General features: G+C 39.1%; 1 protein-coding gene across 10 annotated transcripts in view; it reads left to right on the top strand.

The window, feature by feature from the left end:
- The first annotated feature begins 7,213 nt into the window (after positions 1-7,213).
- The window catches only part of PIK3C2G (phosphatidylinositol-4-phosphate 3-kinase catalytic subunit type 2 gamma), a 244,152-nt gene continuing 235,858 nt past the window's right edge, over positions 7,214-15,507 (top strand). For 7 of the 10 annotated variants that reach the window (XM_058420389.1, XM_058420388.1, XM_040063035.1 and 4 more), the window contains exon 1: positions 7,952-8,204. The gene's annotated coding sequence lies outside the window, so the exon portion shown is untranslated. Of the gene's footprint in view, positions 7,320-7,945; positions 8,205-10,191; positions 10,268-15,507 lie in introns of those variants that run through there. The other 3 variants (XM_058420385.1, XM_058420387.1, XM_040063030.2) reach the window with 3 other exon arrangements.

The raw sequence follows: 15,507 nt of genomic DNA, 5'->3' as shown, positions 1-15,507 counted from the left end.
AGACTTGGCCAACTGGGCCAAGGTGTCTAAAACCACAGCAAAAACTAACCGAACTAGAAGAACAGGATTTCAGCTGAATTGGATGTTTTCATCATCTATAGGCTTGGATACATTCCTCAGAGGAATTTATTCATGGCAGAAGGAAAACCTGGTTTTCTTAAACATAATCCTAAGTTACTTCCTTTTGTGTGGTGAAATGGAGTAGATGAAAATTGCCATTTTCCTCCTCGAAATGCTGAACTGCTCATAGAGGTAGTTTGTTTTATTAAGAGCCTGAAATTTCATCTTTCTGGCCATGGGAAAGTGCTTGGTTGGGGGTTTTTGTCGCAGAAATTACAAATTTGCTCAATGATAAAATACCGTTAGTGCACAAGGTAAAGCCTCAAGTCGATTTTAAATTTCTTACTTAATGTACATGCCTGAACCATTTGTTTGCCATCAGTTTTACACAAACTTTAGGACACAGATTATCTTTTGCATGTATAGCCATGAAGGGGCTAGCACAAGATAAAGGCCTCTACATCTCACTGAAATGCAAATATATATATATAATTATTGTACCTTCTACTTTTAGACAGAATTATGCTTTGCTTGAGTCTCATACAAGAGACTTTTACCAGAAAACAGAAATCCATAAACATCTAACCTAATCCAAGTTCAGAAAAATGTGAGTTTGAAGGCTTGCAGAGGGTGCTTATACCCAAATCCCAACATAAAGGAGACAATTTTTATTTTTAGTGCCTAGGGGAATGTTATATCAAGTTACAGAACTCTATTTGTAACAGAACAGAATTTATTGTGTCCTTTAATTATGTTCAGTACTAAAATTAATTTTTTTTTTGTAATTTACATTAAAAATTTAGTGCCATATACAGAGGATTCTATTGATAATCTCAGTAGAAATTAAAAAATAAAATAATATAAATCTGTTTCGGTAATGGAATTTGCCAGAAAGGAATATTGCTTATTGAGATAATTCTGGTTTTGAGACTTTTTTTTCCCTCTTTTGGCATTGGAAGAAAAATAGTTACTTTCCAGATATGCTTAGCAAACCTTTTTAAATAAGACAGGGAATATCATCCTAAAGTAATTAAACAGCCTTGTGATAGAGATATTTATTTAAGGTTTAAAAAACCCAGGCTCAAGTACCTGACTTGAGTCAAACAACAAGTTAAAATTCTGTTTCTTACATCCAGGTGATTGCAAAATTCTTAAGGGATGAAAACAGTTTCTATTCTCTGTCACTGATGTTACTTATACAAGAAATTAAAAACAAACAAACAATATTCCCCCCCCCCCCCAAAAAAAAAAAAATCTCACAAACCAAAAACAGCTGTGGTAAAAAGAAGCTATGACATTTCAAGGAAGATTAACCTTTGCCACTAGGTTATTTGGTACATTGGGGTTTTTTGGGTTTTGTGGTTTTTTCAGTCTTTCCCTTACTAAATTTCCATCTCTGATTTGATAAAAATTATGTCCAAAGACTGCTTCTGCTGGTTTGACCATTTGAATATCACGTGTGGAAAAGAGAAATTTTAAAAAAAAAAAAAAAAAAAAAAAAAGGAGGAAAAAAAATTAAAAGAAAAAAAAAAGGAAAAGAAAAGAGAAGGAAAAGGCAAAAACTACTCAGCTGTCAGAAAAATGACACTCAAAAAATACACAGCTGAAAAAACTTCTATAATTTCCATCAAATGGAGAAAAAAACTGTGAACTTGCATTCTACAAGCAATTAAGACGACTTCTTTTAGGAAAGAACAAAAAAATAGTTTTCAATTTAATTAGTCTTTGTTGTTGTTGTTGTTGTTATTAGTTAGGAAAAAATGTAGGGGGTTGTGCTATGAACAGGATTTTGTATATCAGAAAATTAGTACAAACTGCATTTATATTTTTTTTTTCCTACAATCTAGAAACAAGTGTCCCACGTGCAAAAATTGTGGGAACTGCATCTCATGGATTTCCCCTAAAATACGAGCAACAAACAGGGGCCTGGAAAGAGATGACACAAACAAAGCATTAGATTAGAAGTTTTCCCTGACTGTGAAGCAGGAAAAACGGACCACAATGAGCTTTGCAATGGATTGAAGAGCCAGTCGCTGATGAAGTTTAGGGCTGAAAATGGCACCCAACCTACTTCTGCTGCGATGGAGAGTGCTTTTTTTAGTCATCATTGATGTTTGTTGAGTCTGCACCGTGATGAAAGTCCCGCTGAAAGCTCCTAAATAGGTTATAGGGAGATAAACCACTGTTTGGATTTGCAGTATTTTAACCGTCAAACGCCGGCACAAACGTTCTTATCTCGAGTGAACGTGGGAGATAAGCTGATCTGCAAGGGAAGCCAGGTCTTTCTGTGCGGGGATTTAGCCAGGAGTGTTGAGCTCTAATGCCTTGCCCTCTGCTTGGGTCCCTTCACGTTTAATGTCAGCTCTTTCAATAGTTGGGAGAGGCTTGAGGTTGCCTCCATCAGTCCAGAGATGAAAACAGACTCCAGCTGAGCTTGTTCCTTGTCATTGTCAATTCTCCCCACTCTCAAAATCAGATCTTGTGCAATTTTTGATTGTAGATATAGTCTGAAAAATCTTTGAACAGTATATATGAAGCAGAGGATTTTTTTTTTTTCCCCAGAGAGGCTTATCCTGCTATAAATCCATTACTTGAATCATTGTGGGATGGGAGGAGGAGGGATAAAATTTCCTTTTTAAAGATTTCATATTTTCTTACAATACATTCAATGTATTTTTTGATGCTTGCCTGTGTTATGTGCTAAAATATTTGTATGGGAGTTAGATGGCATCTCATGCCAGTATATTTCAGATTAGGCTTTTATTAGGTCACAGCATAAATAAGCAATTACTAAACTCTTAATTTCCGCTAGATTAGTACAGTGAAGCTCAGAGTGCAGAATTTGTGTTATGGCCAATACATATCAGAAGAATAAAGTGGAAAATGAAAATAGTCAACATTTATTCATAACTTGCTCTGTGAGAGACAAGTACATTATGCTAAATGTGTATCCACTCTCCAAATACAATATGCTAAATGTATCAGAACCTAAACATTGCAGGAAAGCACAGAGCTGTTTCTAGCTCTGTGGTTGCCATGGTTTACATCCAGGAAAACACTCAAGAAAAGATTTAACGTTCATCTTGAGCTGATAAAAAGTTGTTTACATCCAACTATACCCTCTGGTTCTTCCTGTGGATTCTTGTGATTTCCATAGAATTCAATCTTATGGTCTTGTAGCTCTTTGACTGAACAGATCAGTTTGCTGATATGATATAAAAATAAACTGGGAAAAAAAAAATAAAATTTGTGCATTTGGTTTTATCTTGAATCACTTAACTGAATTGACCCGGCGCTGCCTCCCAAACACTGGGACAGAGAGGGATGTGGGAGAATGTAACCATGAGCAGCATGAAGGACACAGCTGCACTTTTCAAAAGTAACATGCAGTTGGGACCGCTTTAGAAGCAAATTTTAGCTCAGCAAGTCTCTGGGAACAGCTTCTCTGCATCCCAGGTTTCTGAAAGCGTTCTCTGTCTCTGAAGGTTCATGGAGATTGATATCACAGAGTCATTGATGGATGGGAAAAGATGTGTTTTGCACCTATCCTCAGGAAAAGTACAGAAGGGACAGTGGCTTATGGGCTTACCCCCTCTGCTCAACATTCATTAGACCATGCCTGGAAAACTGCTTTTGGTTTTGCCAAAGGAACGCAGAGTGACCGGAGGAAGTGCAGCAAAGACTGCCAAGGTGACAAGGGGCCTGGAGCTCTTGCCCTGTGAGGAGAGGGACCTTTCAGCCCCCCAGCACCTCCGAGAAGCTTGCTGAGAAGTTGAAACCAGGCTGTTGATGTGGGGCACTGTGGGAGGACCAGACACAGCAGGCTCAGATTAACAAAGGGAGAGTTTCAGACTGGATATAAGTGAAATCCTGCAAGGACAATCAGCCAGCCTAACAGACTGCCCATCCTCACAGACTGGCTAGGGAAATGGCCAGTGACATGAATCCCAGCCTGGACCATTGGAAGGGTTGTGATCAGTGTCACAAAGTCCAGGAGAGGTCCAGTCACCGGTGGTGTCCCCCAGTCATCAATATTGAGGCCAATGTTGTCTAATACCCTCAGTCATAGCCTGGATGACAGGACAGAGTATCTTGCTGTACCCTTATTTGATGGGAAACTTTGTTGAATGTCCTTTTAAGTCCACTCCCACTTAATTTATGTTTGAGCCTCTAAAAAGATCTTTAAAAGATCTTGGAAATTCTTTAAGGTACTGTTGTTGGGAGATGTCCGTGTGGAAAGGCGCTGAGCACTCCAAAATCCATCAGCCAGAACAGACAATTCAGAATACATTGTGTGATTTTGCTTACATTCTGTAATGGGCTTGTACTCTTTTAAAACAGTCCCAGGGAATTTGCAAGGAGAGTATAATTAGAGTTATTTATTAGTGTATTGTAGTGTGTCATTCTAGTGAGAACCCTCCAGTGAATCCGAATAAAACTGCCCTTGGAAAACCGGCACTTACACTCCTGAGGTTTTTAATAAGCCTCTGACACTAAAGCCACGATTTGGCTTAAAATTTTACGGTCAGTTTTTCTAACTAAATTCATCATATTTTCATTTAATGCTACTTAATGTTTTACTAAGAGCAGTTTCATCAGGATAAGGTGCTTAGAGTCCGAGTGTTCAGGCACAGAGTTCTGCCGCAGATAAAAATGATAGCAAGCAGATATTTTGGTTATGTTTTGTACATAGATAAAAAGCTGAGATTCTGAAGTGATTTTTGTAATCGAAATTCCTACTAATCATTATATTGTTTATGTACTTTTTGAATTTTTCTCTGTTTGGGCAATGGAAACTGTTACGGTTGGGTATGGCCAGAGTTATTTTCAGGTTCTCACTAAGGGTTTTGTTTTTCCCGGTGCAACAGATTATGCAAACAGTTCAGGCCTAGAATTACTAATTTAGAGGTATTGCCATTAGAAATAAAACAAAAGGCATGGAATATTTTTCTTGGTCTCAAATCTAGAAGGAGCTGCTCCAACCAAAGTTTGTCTTGATTGTACCACACTAAGTCTATCTGGCAAGGACCTATTTACAGTGTAGGAGATCTTGCACCTTTCTGACTTATAAACAAAAAGAGAAAAATACAACATATTCACAGAAAGCTTTTGGGTTTGGGTTGTATTTAGTTGCCTTTGTTCAGGGTGTTTTTTCTGTTTAGTTAATTTTTTTTTCTTTTTCCTTGAGGGCAATGTGTAAATTTATTACTGACATTCTTTGGACTTTGTAAGAAGTTCCTGCAGACAGGCTCTTATGAGAAATTTATAAATGATTTTATTTTCATGCACACAGGGAGGATAATGGTAGTGAAAATAAAATAAAATAAAAATCAAAGGTAGCTGTAGGATTCTGGAATTCGGGAATAGAAACAAACCCCAGGTATGTAACAGTGCAGAGCTTATTGCAGAGGCACTAATGGGGATCATGACTGCGAGGAAAAAATACCTCAGGGTTCAACATCTGAATCTTGAATTGTTTTAGATGCTTTGTGTGCCCACAGCTGTTGACTGCTGCTGAAAGGAGCAGGAGAGAGAAGAAGAATAGAAACACCCCTTCATCAGCAGGTATTTTCATGTAAATACCCAGTTGCAGACAGTTTATTTCAGAATTAGTTCATTGGAATTTTAATTAGCTGAGGTTCTATGTGAAGCTTTAATTAGAGTCTAGAAAACTGTAACTGCTCAGGACACACTTATATAGCAATGACAACTCCGTGTGTGGAGTGGAAAGAATCTCTGTTTCCAACAGAGCTAAAAAATTTGGAAAGGATGCACTGAAAGCCAGGAAGCAAGCAGACTGTTGCTGAATGGATTTGCAAAAGCAGACAAACCAAACAGGGGGAAAGACATCCATTTTAGCATGTTGTGCTGGGCACAGCTCTCTGTGGTAAAAATGCTGCGGTGAAGGTGATGAATTTAGGATTTGAAACTCTCATCCGGCTGGATTATGTCTTTGCTTGTCTTTTTGTTCTGTTTCCCTTCGGAGGCCTGCTGGTGTCTCAGAACCAATTGTTGCCCAGAGGGCACTGAAATAGGAGAATTTTAATGGTCCTGCACCTTGATGATTTGCATTACAATGTTGCTGCTCCGTTTAAAGGGCTCAAATATTTTCAGTGTAAAAGTCTCGAGTTTGGTAAGCCAAGAGTGCTTTGAGTTCGGACCTGTCACAATTTATAAAATGCAGCCTTAGTCAGGGGGCTGTGCTTACCTTCTAGATATGGTTAAGAATTAGAGATTTTTCCACTTTATTACGAAACTGATCTGCAGATTCCATCAGAGATAGAGTCGGTTTTGTTTTCTATCATATCCTTGGCTTGATTTATTAAGGAAAAAAAAAAAAAAAATCATAAACCCTTTTGTTTGTTGAACTGAAGACAAATGGATGTAGGTCTCCAGGGATCTGAGCTGGGTCAATAGGGATATTTTCTGCCTGTCTAAATCATAGTGAGATTTTTTTACGTTCACTTTGTGTGTCATAAGACTATCATTTATAAGATGAGAGCCTCATCCTGTTCCTGCTGAAGTCAATGGGTGTTTCTGCAATTGCTTTTCAACAGCAGTAGGATTGATGACTGGAACGGAGCAGCTGCTGAAAGGTTAGTTTTAAAGCAGAATTGTGGTCAGAAAAGCAAAGTGACCCTGTCAAGCTGACATGCTGAGAGCACTACATTTATTTTTTCCCAGTGACATCCAGACCAAATCTGCTCAGTTTACAAGTCAAACATTTTTTTATTGACTTCCAGAACTGCAAAGTCAGCCTCAGTCTGGAGAATCAAAACTGTTACTTCTGCTTCAGTCTGCAGAAAGATTCAACATTTGGAGCTTGGTTGAAGTGGCACTGATGCATGGCTGGATCCAGCCTGCCTCGCTATGCCTGTCCTAGCTCTGGAGGGTGAAAGCTGCTGCAGGAAAAATGTATTTGTTAGGACAGCAAACAGGCATGGCTCACAGAGATAAGGAGATATATTGGGGAAGTAAGGGCCACTTTTATATCTGGCTGCTCGTTGTACCAATTCTTCAGTCCTCATGCCATGATAAGGATTAAATGTTTTCACATTGTTTCAGTCTGGGGCTACAGCCTGAAGTTTCTTCATTGCAAAATATGTTTTCCAGAACTGCTTGTTTTTTATGATAAAGCTCATTTCAAGGTCAATTTAAAACTTCAGAAGCCAAATCTGAAAGAGGTGACTCCTTCCAGCTCTTGCAATTCCTTGTTTACCCTCAAGGGTTCACCAAGATCAGGAATATGGATTGGAGAGGTAATTCAGTTTATTATTTAAGAGATCTTAACGTTATATAATTGCAGGTGGGGCTTCAGCAGGTCCTAGATTGCCAGATCTGTGCTTTGATCTGGCCCTGCCCTCAGAATCTTGGTGTGGCTCTTTGATTTCTGCCGTGCTTCGTACCACGCATACCGCATTGGAAAATGTTCAATGCAAGTCTGCTGTCTGAAACTGTAGCTATTTTTAGGGGCAGCCGAGTATTAATGACTCCTCTCTAAGTGTGAGCTTACACTACACTCCTTGAACTCAAATGAACTCCTTGGATGCTACAAAAGCTCATCAGATTTGTACTGCTGGAGGTTTTTCTCATGCCTTCTCTAGGTTTGGGGTATTTTATCCCTCAATTTCAATAAAAGGTCACAAAAAATATTGCTGCTTGCTTTCCTCTCTAGAATTCTTCCTCTCTTCTCTTGTTTGCAAAGCTGTTTAGTGAGTTTATTAATCTGCCGGGGCTACTTTTTTTTTTTTTTTTTTTTTTTTTTTTTGAAGGGGGAGTCTGCCTGGATAGGGGAGGAGCTGCTTGTTGATCTCTTCATTCATCCTTGGTCCCTGATAAGCCTTGAAAAGGGCAGGGGAGGATTTCTCCTCCCCAGAGAATGACTGAGCAGGCACAGGTGAGGAATGTTTTAGTGGGATGCTGGAGAGGGCAAAGAATGGGGTAGAGGAGGTGAGAGGCAGGAAGAAGGCTGGAGAGTAAGAAGCTGAAGAAGAGTAAGAAACTTCTGTGCAGAGGAGCTGCTGCGCTGTCCTGGAGATGGTAGAAATTGTGAAGATCTGGAGGTTTGTTCCAGCCAGCACTCCTACACGATAAAGGATTATGGAAAAGTTCCAGCCTTCAGGAGCACCACTCTAGGGTTGCAGGTTGGTTTCACACCTTTCTGTTTAGTGCCCAGCCCAGCAAATCTAAAATTACTCTTTATGTTAGTTTTCCTAATTTTTTTTTTTTTTTTTTTTTTTTACCTTTAAGTGCCAGTGTCAGGAATTTGAAACGTTTGGTACCTGCCAAAGTGCTCACTTTTTTAAAAAAAAGTTAAGCGATTTGTGCTTACTTTTTAAAATTATGCAAGATGTGATCATCATTCACATGGATCCAGCTTTCTCTTTGTCCTGAATTGCATAGGTTCTTCAGGAACCAGTCATGTAAAAAAGCCTGAGTGGAAACATAAAGTAAAACTGGACTGTGTGTGCATAAACATCAATGTATTGAATTAAAAAAAAAAAAAAAAAATACTATTTTGCTGTGTGTGCATAGCTCAGATTTCTTTGTACAAGCAATTAAACTTATTTTCTGGAAAAGTCCAGGTCTTAAAACAAAACAAAACCAAACAAACAAAAAAAAAAAACAAAAACAAAAACAAAAAAAAAAAAAAAAAAAAAAAAAAAAAAAACACCAAAAACAACCCAGCAGGGAAAACAAAATCCTGTCCCATCCCCCATTTGGGAAAACAAACAGACCAACCCCCTGGAATGTATGGAAATACTCAAGTTAATGACATAGGAACCTTAGCCCTGCCTCTATGCCCTTTCAGTAGCAGAAAATGCAATGATTGCTCTTTTTGCCAAAAGAACCCCTGAATCTTGCAGAAAACAGCTCATGATTTAGAGGCAGCCTGATAGCAGAAGGTGTTTATTGGCTCAGACTTTGTCAAAGGAAGATAAGGTGTAGTCAGATATAAGTAAAAACACCAACTGTGAGGCGTGTTGTACAAAACTGACGTGCATCCTGTGCGCTCTTACAGCCGTGCACAAACCGTAAGAAGCTGTTTTACGTAATCAGAAAATTAAAAAATAAAACCAAAACCACAAAAACAAACAAACAAAATACCCCTAAAAACTATTTGAAGTTGTCCTGGAAAAGGCCTTCTTTTTGCTCTTCATAGCGACTCATCCCCTTGTCTGTGCTGTTAATCCAAACGTCTTTGGCTCCAAGCTCTTCTGAATAGGGGCAGGGACATAACTTCTGTAATGCTGAAATAACATAATAATTTAGGAGTGAAGACAGACACCCTCAAATTTCTCCTGAGGAAGAGAATTAAACCTAAGAAGTCAGTGCTATTTTGCTTTTCCATGGATGTCCTATCTCTCTTCCTTTCTCGTAACACATATATGTACAGAGTTTGGATTTGTGATTGTGGCGTTTCTCATGTTAAAGAGGAATGCACAGAAATTGTATTTATTTCCAATTTGTGTGTCATGATGGTAATATGCCTTTTTTTATACAATATAAAAATGAGTTAGCCCAATTTGTATGTTACAATTTCTTTTAAGTCTTGTCTACCTTCCAAACTCAGCTGAGTACCATTAATATACTGGAGTTTTAGAAGGTGTGGATGAAAATAACTCTATGGATAAGCGCTTGTTATAGAAACAAACACTTTATAAATCAGTAAGGAATGTCCCAATTTCTTACTAGAAAAATGTATAAACCACAACTTGCCCAAAGTCAACTGATATTTTTCGTCTTATTCTCTGTGCTGGCAACGTGGCCGCCATTTCTCTCAAGTTCAATTGGATTTGCAGTTGTTCAGGACCAGTTCTGTGAGAGCTTTTGTAGTTTCAGGGCATCCAAAACCAGAAAGGCTCCTTTGGTTTGCACATCCCCATCTACATTTAGTTTGTAAACGATGCCGCGGTCCTGTCGATTTGACAATGCCTCTACCTGTCCTGTGAGCCTTTCACAGAAAGGTTTTCTGCCTTGGTTTGGAGATGGCCAGAAATCTGCCTTGGTTTGGGGATGGCTCTCAGTATTTATGTGATTAGCTGGCTCAAATATACAAATCTCCCTTAGAATTAAATAGCGATAATGATCCGTTCACTGCGGTCTGAACCTGACTGTCCTCACTTCCAGCGGTGGATTCCTGGGCAGATTTTGGGAGCACCCACATTAACACGTCGCTGCTGGATGGAAACGCTTCTTGTAGCAGGTTTGCTGATCCTTTTTCACCCCTCCAGACCCCCGAATCCCCCTCACACAGGACAGGATCCCGGAGCCGGCAGATCCCTGCGTGTTCCGCGGCTGATGCGCTCCAGCTGCGGCGACACATCTGGGGCTGGGATGAAACGTCCCTGCCTTCTCCTCCCCTCCCTCAAGCCTCTCCTGGCATCAGGCACCCTGCAGAGCCTTTCCTAATGGGGCCGTGCTGCCTCCTGCTCGTGTAAACAGAGCTTTTGCTAAAGGTCAGCTTAGTGCACGCTGGATTCTGCCTGTGAAAGTGTTTGCACGGTGTGCTGTAGCATGGTGAGGATCTAAAAGTTCTCTTAGTAAAAGAGGTTTGTGTTGGTTTTTTTTTTTTTCCATTTCTTAAACTTCTTCATTTCTTCTGAGCGCCATCTTGCTATTCAAAGTTTGTTAGTAAAGTTTATGTCGCTTTAAAATATCTTTAAATATAAGACTATTTTTATTTAAGAACACTGCTATTTTTTGAAGAGTGCTGATCAGAATTCCCTGGGATACTAGTTCAAATATGATGTGGAAGTAAAGGATATTCAGTTTAAATCATAGAACTGATTCAGCTGGAAGGGACCTTTAAGGATCATCAAGTGCAGCCCTGCTGCAATGAGCAGGGAAATCTTTTACTGGATCAGATTGCTCAGAACCTTCTCCAATCTGACCTTGAATGTTTCCAGGGATGGGTAACCTCTGGGAAACCTGTTCCAGTGTTTCTGCACCCTCGTTGTAAAAAAATTTTTCCTTGTATTGAGTGCAAATTTACCCCCTTTTAGTTTAGAACCACCGCTGTCCTACTGAAAAATCTGTCCCCATCTTTCTTATAAACCCACTTTAAATATTGGAAGGTTACAGTGAAGCATAAATTGTACCATATTTGGATACAGGTAGGCCATAGAAATAATCTGTAAATATATTTCAAGTATTCTCCGTGAGTTATCCGGGGATATTAATATTGTGTTTATCTTTCTAGGCGTTGTTTAGCGTATTCCTTAGTTACTAATGGACTTCAAAGTATTCTATCATCTTGTTGTGATACTAACCCACCATCCTGCTTCTCTCCAAGCATACCAGGAAAATCTTTTGCCTTCTCTGCTTCATTAAAAATATTTTCACAGAGGAATTTCCGTATAGGAATTCTAGTTGCTCATAAATTCCACATTTGTCAGCCAAGTTACAGCAGCATAACTTAGGTATTAAGAGGTCTGCAATCTGTGGCTCCTACTCAGGCTCTTGGTTAGTCTGAGGCAATTAATTTAGAGCCAAAGTGCTGCAGATCTGGGGGTTTACGTATTTATTTGTACGGATTTTTGTTTGCTTCATCTTGCAGTCTCATTTAAAGAAAAATTCTGCCATTTCCTTAGAAACAGACAACAGAGGATTGTTATGAGAGAGAATGGAACCCAGCCTAACCCACCACCGAGACACTGTCACAGGCAGCTTTGGGTAGAAATTCTTTTATTTACAAATGCATGGTTAAGAAATGAAACTTGACTTTGGAGTGACTAAAAGCAGGAATGGCAGTCCAAAGCTAGCAGAGTTGCTGTACTGAGCAGGGACTGAACAGGATCCCTAATCTGCCCATATCACACTGAGATGCACGTTTTGTGTTCATGGCACTGCTTCTTAGAATTGCATTTAATGTTAAGTTAATCATTCCCTTAGATGTTCACTTTGCAGTCTTGGGAGACTCCTTTGGGTGACAGAACTCAAAATACTCACCAGAGATCTAATTTAGAGTAACAATACCTTATTTTCAAGAAGTATTTAAAAAAAACAAAACAAAAAACTAGCCAGCAAGCAGTCTATCCTCTCTTAAACTTTAGCAAAAAAACGTTTGCCCTTCAGTGTGTTTGGTTCCTGGTTTTGAAGAAACGCTACAAACTGAGAGCCTATTCTGTTTACAGCTGGAATTTTTCCCCTGCAATTAACAAAATTGCTCCTGCCTCCTTTTAAATACAACTTGGCCACCTCCTCTGTATTGTTCTTTCATGAAGAGCATTCTTGACTTCATTGACATTCAATAATGTTGAGGTATGCTGCTAATTACTCCCAGCATGAATGCCTGCTTATAATTGCAATTTATCATGAATGCGTAAGATTGGTTAACGATTTTTTTTTTTTTTTTTCCCCCTCTCAAGTCTTGAGGGTTTTATTGTTTCTAAAGCTGCTGAATAACCTGCTGGCTCAAAAATAACAGTTAATGCATACCACCTACTGGTAATAATTACATCAAAGCTTTTTTGCCCCTTCTAGCATGCTAATACTGCAGAGCTTTATAAATTCTTTCCAGCCAAAGAGCTGATTTTTTTTTTTTTTTTTTCCCCTTGAGTGCATCAATGTTACGAGGAAACTTCTAGCAGATGATGACTGCCTTTCCTGTGTACCAAACAGGTGTGTGCATTCCACCTGCCCCCCTGGGAAATTCCTAGACACAGGGAGCACCTTCTCAGATGAATATAGTTCATACATAACCAGCTTCCTAATGTGGTGTAGGCAAGAAAGAGCCCTGACACAGCTTTGCTGAAGCCAGGGTAAAAAGGAGATGGAAAAATTGATTTCTCTAAATCTGATGGTGGCTATTTACTTATGTTCCAGATAAATGGCTGGCTGTGGGCTTTCTCATAGCTCAGAACAGGCCTCTGCTAGATGTCATTTGGTTTGAGCTAATTCCTGGTGCAGTTGTTTAAAACTTTCTTCTCTCACTCTGTATTCTCCGTTTCTCCTGGGACTGACTCCACTTTGGTGGGTGGCTCCACTGCTCTGTAGTTTTGTGCCTGGAACTGATTGCTTTTAAGGCTGGGAGTCATAATTTCTGCCTTGGAAGGAACTCTTTTTGTATAGTGGCAAAGTACTGAGTTTTATTCCCGCGTTTCTGGGTAGAGAATGTGTCCTGGATGGAAGTGGCAGCAAGTGCAATAATATACATTCTGTTAATAAAGGTTAGCTTTGTGTATTTTAAACTGCAGACACTGAAACAAAATTCCTTGGCTGTTCATGGCACTTATCACAGTACTCATGGACTTTGAAGTGAAGTAGATCTTTCAGAGACTAATCAAAAGTGCCATTCTGGACATTATTACGAAGAGCAGTGTCTGTATGCTCTCTTCTGGAGGAGGAGAAAGCCAAAGAAGAATGTATTTGGGTAGGACTTGATTCATCACTAAACCCCCAAGTAATCCTATTATAATTTTTGGACTTGCTGCTAGCTACTGGATTCTTGATACTGCTAATTGAATTTGTGGCATAGGCTTCCAAATTTAATTCCCATTATATTGTCTGCACTTGATATTGTGTGTGGAGATTCACTGAAATGTGCAAAGCAGCAAGGCATATAAAAAAGGGAAATGATGGCGTGAACTCAGAGCAACCAGACAGATTCAGAAAACAATTACGAGGAGGAAAGTTATGTTGTTTCTGCCCTGTGACTTCTTATCTGGACTGTGACCTTGAGAGAGCAGCTGCTTTCCCCACTGCATTTCTCCATGCATTGATTAGCAAAAGAAGGGGTGGGATTTGCAGAGCAACCTCCACAAAGTTTGAGCACCAGCCTCTGATTAGCATGGAGATTTTCTCATCTTTTTATACACTACAGTCAAGAATTTATTCTTGGATTATGTGTTCCTTTGGTGGAGAGAGTTTTTTGGAGGGTGGACCTGTGTGAGCCGTGAAGATATTTAGTGTCTGAGGCCGTGTAAAATGCTGAGAATTGATTTCTGCCTAAAAAACCAACAGCTCTCTTGTTCAGTGCAGATATGAGTCACTTAAACCAGGTGGAATGACATAATTTTTTTCTGAAGTGAAACAGTCTTAAGGTTGCAAGGGATGAGAGTTGTGGCTCTTCTTTTTTTCTGGTTTTTGTGTTTGTTTTGGGTTGGTTTTTTTTTTACAGTTTGGCAGCATAGAGTGGAACTTTCTTCCAGAGGACAGCTGCCTGATGCAATTCTGAGTAAAGCAGGATAAAAACTCTGTGTCTGCCCTGCTTCCAGAGCTGGACATAGCAGTGTGTGGGCGCAGGGAAAGAAGTGGCGTCAGTGAGAAACTGATGAGCTGAGCAGGGTGCGCCCTTCCCAAGAACTGGAATTCCAAGGAAGCACAGGGCTAATCCTGTCCATCTGATGGACCAAATGTGTTCCTGAATGACCCTGACACAAAAGTCATGCCAAAAATATCTTTCCTTTTTCTCTTCTCCTTCCTATTCCAGCTGCAATTGGATGGATGAGGAAAAATGGCATGCTAAGTGATTTATTTATGGGCAATGAAGAGCCAAAATTGTTAAGCAGATTTGTTATCCTCTTAGAAAAACCCAAACATTGAAACCCACGCTATTTTTAGAGAGGTCTGTCTACTATTTTAATCTGATTTTTTTTTTTTTTTAAAGAAAAGAGGGCCTGTGTTTTCCCAGAAATTATATTTATGTTGATACATGCCTGGTATCTGTAGAGGCCAAATGCACAGAAATAAAGCAGCTAGTACTGGCTGTCTTCATGTAAATCCTGTAGCAGTTCAGTAAGGAATAATGCTTAGGTAAAAATGGGGTTAGAAATTAAACTTATTGTACTTAGTGTTTTAAGGGGCCAAAATAATTCCCATTTTTCAGTCGCAATAAAAGATCCAGCAGGATGTCTGGTCGCTGAAGCTTAGCTTGACTAGGAAAGAATGCTTGATAATTTAAAAAACAAGCAAAGCCAAAAGAGGAAAAAAAATATATTATGCATTCTTATTGCCACTTCAAGTTATTAGTGTTGTGGAAAAAGTTGGTTTGTGGTTCAGCTACAAATTTCTGGGATAGACAAGAGCTTGTTGCTGTGGCTTGCATGAGATGGAGGGAGGATGGAGGGATTGCTGCCTTATCTCCAGCAGGAATTCCCATGGCTTGCTCATATAGGTATCCCATTCAAAAGCTTTCTATTTCATTTGGAAACATGCATTGTACACGGTTTAATTTCATCAAACTTTATTTTTGTACTTAAAAAAAAAAAAAGAAAAAGTGGTGCATTATCTATTTTTTTTTTTCATCAAAAATGCACTCAAGGAAAAGAAAAAAAAAAACCTTTTGCTGCTTCTGATGTCCTGCTGTTACTCCCCAGCGTTAATGTCTGACTTAAAGATTAATTAAAATAAATATCAAGTGCTACTGAAATAATTAATAAATTATACAATTTACATTCGATTGTAAGTGGAAGAATGTCTTTCACTTCCCTTTAAAAAATCAGC

The sequence above is a fragment of the Hirundo rustica genome, chromosome 4 (assembly GCF_015227805.2).
Source record: "Hirundo rustica isolate bHirRus1 chromosome 4, bHirRus1.pri.v3, whole genome shotgun sequence".
In the NCBI taxonomy this organism is placed as follows: domain Eukaryota; kingdom Metazoa; phylum Chordata; class Aves; order Passeriformes; family Hirundinidae; genus Hirundo; species Hirundo rustica.
Note: the sequence above shows the minus strand (reverse complement) of the source record. Positions and strands in the feature narration are given on the sequence as shown.